The sequence below is a fragment of the Triticum aestivum genome, chromosome 7B, assembly GCF_018294505.1.
Source record: "Triticum aestivum cultivar Chinese Spring chromosome 7B, IWGSC CS RefSeq v2.1, whole genome shotgun sequence".
NCBI lineage: Eukaryota > Viridiplantae > Streptophyta > Magnoliopsida > Poales > Poaceae > Triticum > Triticum aestivum.
In genome coordinates, this window is record NC_057813.1 from 179,247,920 (window position 1) to 179,253,415 (window position 5,496).

A 5,496-nucleotide genomic window follows, 5' to 3' on the forward strand; every position below is an offset into this window, starting at 1 on the left:
GAACACGAAGGTTTGGATGGGGAGAGAAATCTCCCTCAGAGCGTTGTTGATGTGGATGGTTGATGGAGCCATCGATCCTTCTAGTGACGACACAGTGGAACTCTCAATGAAAGCACCAATGTCGGTGTCAAAACCGGCAGATCTCGGGTAGGGGGTCCCGAACTGTGCATCTAAGGATCGAAGGTAACAAGGAGGCAAGGGACACAATGTTTACCAAGGTTTGGGCCCTCTTAATGGAGGTAATACCCTACTTCCTGCTTGATTGACTATGATGAATATAGGGGTTACAAGAGTTGATCTACCTCGAGATCGTTATGTCTAAACCCTAGATGTCTAGCCTGTATGATTGTGTTCTTCCCCTACGGACTAAACCCTCCGATTTATATAGACACTGGAGGGATCTAGGGTTGTACAGAGTTGGTTACAGAGGAAGAAAAATACATGATCCGAACACCAAGCTTGCCATCCATGCAAAGGAGAGTCGCATCCGGACACAGGGAGATTCTTCTATCTTGTATCTTCATGGCCCATCAGTCCGGCCCACATCACATAGCCCGGACGCCCGAGGACCCCTTAGTCCAGGACTCCCTCAGGCGCTGCCTCCCCCTCCGGAGCCTTACGCCTGGGCGTACAAGGGCAGCGGGTAGCCGGGGGGAGGCCGCTCGTACCAGGGCCTCGTCACCTCCTACCTCGTGATGACGTCTCCAGAGCGGGCCAGCCTCTTCTTTGACGGGAGTGGCCCTAGCTCTTCACAAAGGGTTTTACCCTTCTCAGGAGCGGAAAATCTTCGTATCAGCGCCATGTGAGTCGCTGCAAGGAATAGAAGCAAGGAGGAAGGAGAAGCAGGAGGAACGAAGGAAGAGATGAGCAACAGGGGCTCCAATTGTCTTCTCATTTATAACAGCAGGAATGCCAACCGCCGGCCCCCACGTACCATAGGTAATGATGGCTTTCTTCTGCATGCAGCAGGGTCTCGTCAAGTCGAATGGTTGCCGAGGAAGCATGGGGAAGCAGAGATACCCACGACCTGTCAGCCGCCACGCGTCAATAAAGGCCACATGCTATTGGGGCCTGCGGCGCTCCGCCCTTGCCATTTGGCTTCGCCTCGAAGCCAAGTCTGAGCGCGCCTTGGGCCCGGGGGCTACTGTCGGTGTCCTGGGAACGGGGGTACCCAGACTTGCGTGCCTGTGGCCCAGGGCGTGGTTCAGCCAACGGCCTGGTAAGGCCCATCTACATCAGTAATCACTCAAGACCCTTGCGAGGGGCCAAGCCTCACGAGGCGGACAACACAAGAACTCCTCAGGGGCAGCCTCACTAGGCTGGTTCGTGAGGAGCGGAGATAACTATGCAAGGGGCACCTCGCGAGGTTCTCCTGACGTGAGCCATGACGACCAAGGCCAGGCGGGCGCTAGTGGATGCAGTATACCAGTTTCCCCTTTGGTGCCAAGGGGGCAAGCGCAGGCGAGGAGTCCCGAGGCGCGAGGCAAAGGTTTCCATATCGATGCAACAAGACCAAGACTAGTAGGACGTCAGGATGAAGGTCATCGTGGATCCCAGGACGGCGTCATCACCAGAGCCTTTGGCAGGCGAAGACTACTTTTGTTAGGATAGCTTGTACTAACTGTCCCCCTTCAAATCCGGCGGTTGTGGGATCCCTTCCCGCTCAATATTTGGGAAGAGGACCGGGGGCTCTATAAATAGGACTAGCCATCACCAAAGAGGGAGATAGATCGGAAGCCACCAAAGAGGGAGAGAGATCGAAAGCCACCAAAGAGGGAGAGAGATTAGAAGCCACCAAAGAGGGAGAGTGATCGGAAGCCACCAAATAGGGGGAGAGATGGGAAGGCATCAGTGTAACGCCCCGGATACAATTTTCCATATTCGTAACTCCGACTCTTGCCTTTTCCAGAGATGCGATTGTTGTAACGCCCCAGATACAATTTTCCATATTCGTAACTCCGACTCTTGCCTTTTCCGGAGATGCGATGTGTTATTTTCCTTCGTGGTTGGGTTTTATCTGTTGTTTTGCATTTTGTTCTTGTTATGCACCTCATCTCATAGCATCATGTGCATCGCATCCATATGTTTGCATAAAACTTGCATCCGTTCGGGTTTCCCCGGTTCTCTCAGTTGTCCGTTCTGAGCCCGACCACACTTGCACGCGCCCGCGGCACCTCCGAAATATTATTTTATAAGTGGCATAAAAATGTTCTCGGAATGGGTTGCAACTTGTCGTGCGGTCTTATTATAGTGTAGACAGGCCGCCTGCCAAGTTTCGTCGCATTCCGAGTCTGTTTGACTGCCCAACCATTAAATATATAACCACGATATAGTCGGTATATACGTCAGACGTTTTTGGTCTCCGGAAACAGATGCCGGGCCCTCCCTCTCTCTTCTCCCCCTCGCAGTCTCACCACAGCCCACCTAGTCCATCCTCCTTCCCCTCTTCTATCCGGAGTTGTCCGATACTACCGCATGGTCCGAAACCCTCTCTGCACAGTGCATCGAACCCCTCACGTGCGCGTCCGAAATTGTCCCGGACCCGACCCGGGCAGTCGCCACCGTTGTGTCCGGATCATCCCCAAACGTCTTTAAAACATCCCCGTTTTCTTATTTGAACTTCCTAAGCCTTTTTTCTCGGACCGTCTGATTTCGATCCGAGGGTCGAGGTAGCCCCTAAGCCTAGTCCACCTGCTATATATGCATCGGACCAAACTATAGACCCAACCCTAGATCCTAGGCGCCTTGTCCCATCCTTCCATTCCCTCCGCCGCCACCCGACCAAACCCTCTAGGGATCCCCTACCGATCCTTATCCACCCAACCAGCGCCTCCTCTGGATCCCCTCGTCCAGCCATCGCCCCCATGCCCCATGCTCGTGCTCGTCTTCCACGCACGGACGGGAAAGGATCTCCCGATCCTTGCGGCCAAGGCGACCTCGTCGCTGTTGCGCGAGCCTCCTTCGGCAGCCGTCGCCGGCGACCACCCGCAGGACCCCATCGTGCCCATCACCTTCCTCCCCCTTTCTCTTTTCCTTCTTCCCGCCTCTCATCTCTCCCCTGTTTCTCTTGACAGGAGCCGACACCCAAGGAGTTTGCCGCTGCCTCCCCGTCGCCGTCGCATCGCCAGAGGTGAGCACCGCCGTTGAGCTGCGCCTTTGAGTCTTCCTTTTCCTCCCCTCGCGTCGCTCCTCGCTGACTGCCCAGCCGCCGTTGCTTCTGCAGAGCCTAGGCCATGGCTGTCCTCTGCTTCAGTTCAACGCGCCGGCCGCCGGATCCGAACCAAGGCGCCTCCCTCGCCCGCTCCCGCGTTCGGTCGCCGTCGTCCTCGCCCTGCTGACCTCGCCGGAGACCCCCCCCCTTGCGCCTTTGCCGCCCCGCCATCCTGGAGCCACGGCGCCCGCCCGCCCTCTGCTTCAGGCGACAGAGGCATGCGCCTCCTCTGCCTCGCTTGCCCGTGTTGACCCCGTCCCAGCCGAGCGCGTTCCCGATCTCCAAGCCCAGCTCTAGCAAGGCCCAGCCGAAGCCGGCCCAAGCCAGATCCGGCCCGCCTCGTTCCTTATCGCGCGGCCCAACTCCCTCCGCAGCGCACCAGGCCCAGCCTGCCCCTCTCCACCGAGCCGGGCCAAGGCCCATGGGTGAGGCCACACCCCAGCACCCTCTGTTTTTTTTCCGCCGATTGGGCCAACTAGTTTCAGCCCGCTGTGTATTTTTTTCCTGTCTGCGAATTTGTTATTTATCCAGAGATTACAGTTTTGCAGAAAAGTCCCTCATACTCATGCATGTAATAACTAATTAACCGTGCATCGGTTTTAAGCAAACTTTATATGTAAAATGCTTAGAATTTTATGTAGATTAATAATATGCCATTTTCATCCATGTTTAAAATGTTTAACATGCTGTTTGTGTTTATTTTGCATAATGCCATGCTAAAATGCTTTATTTCATAACTAAATAACCGTAGCTCCATTTTAAATAAACTTTATATGTAAATGGGGTGGAAAAATGCCTAGTTTAACATGGTCCACTTTATTTTCCTGTTTAACAACAATAAAATTGTGTTTAGAGCAGAACAGTACCGAATCCATAATTTGCATATGGGGATTTTCCGGAATTGTTGTTTGTTACTTCCGGCCTCATTTAAACTTGCCTAAATAGTTAGTTTCCATATGCTTCACCTCTTGCCATGTTTAGCAACATATAATATTGTTTGGTAGCTTAACCGAGATCAACTGAATAATTGCTTGTGGTGTTTCGTCAATATGCAACTCGTTGCATATTGAGCTCCACTTAACTTGTAGTATTGTTTGTTGCACTTTGCCATGCCATGCCTCATTAAACCGGACATGCATCATACTTGGTTGTGCATCGTGCCATGTCCATGTGATGGTTGTTTACCATGTTGGTTGTTTCTTTCCGGTGTTGCTTCTTAGTTCCGGCAATGTTGCGATTGTGAGGATTCGTTCGACTACTTCCATTCGTCTTCTTCATGGACTTGTTCTTCTTCCTTGCGGGATTTCAGGCAAGATGACCACTACCCTGGATCTCACTACTATCATTGCTATGCTAGTTGCTTCGTTCTATCGCTATGCTGCGCTACCTATTACCTATTTATCAAGCCATCCCATGTTGCCATGAACCTCTAACCTTTGACACCTTTCCTATGCAAACCGTTGTTTGGCTATGTTACCGCTTTTTCTCAGCCCTCTTATAGCGTTGCTAGCTGCAGGTGAAGTTGAAGATTGCTCCATGGTGGACAGGATTTTGGTTGGGATATCACAATATCTCTTATATTATTAATGCATCTATATACTTGGTAAAGGGTGGAAGACTCGGCCTTTTGCCTGGTGTTTTGTTCCACTCTTGCCGCCCTAGTTTCCGTCATACCGGTGTTATGTTCCCGGATTTTTGCGTTCCTTACGCGGTCGGGTGATTTATGGGACCCCCTTGACAGTTCGCTTTGAATAAAACTTTTCCAGCAAGGCCCAACCTTGGTTTTACCATTTGCCTCACCACCACCTATCTTTTCCCTTGGGTCGGCCAACCCGAGGGTCATCTTTATTTTAGCCCCCCGGGCCAGTGCTTGTCTAAGTGTTGGTCCGAACTGAGCTGCCTGCGGGGCCACCTCGGGGCAACTTGAGGGCTGGTTTTACTCGTAGCTAGTCTCATCCGGTGTTGCCCTGAGAACGAGATATGTGCAGCTCCTATCGGGATTGTCGGCGCATCGGGCGGCTTTGCTGGTCTTGTTTTACCATTGTCGAAATGTCTTATAAACCGGGATTCCGAGTCTGATCAGGTCTTCCTGGGAGAAGGTCTATTCCCTCGTTGATCGCGAGAGCTTGTCATGGGCTAAGTTGGGACACCCCTGCAGGGTATAATCTTTCGAAAGCCGTGCCTGCGGTTATAGGCGGATGGGAATTTGTTAATGTCCGGTTGTAGACAACTTGACACCAGATCCGAATTAAAACGCATCAACCGCGTGTGTAGCCGTGATGGTC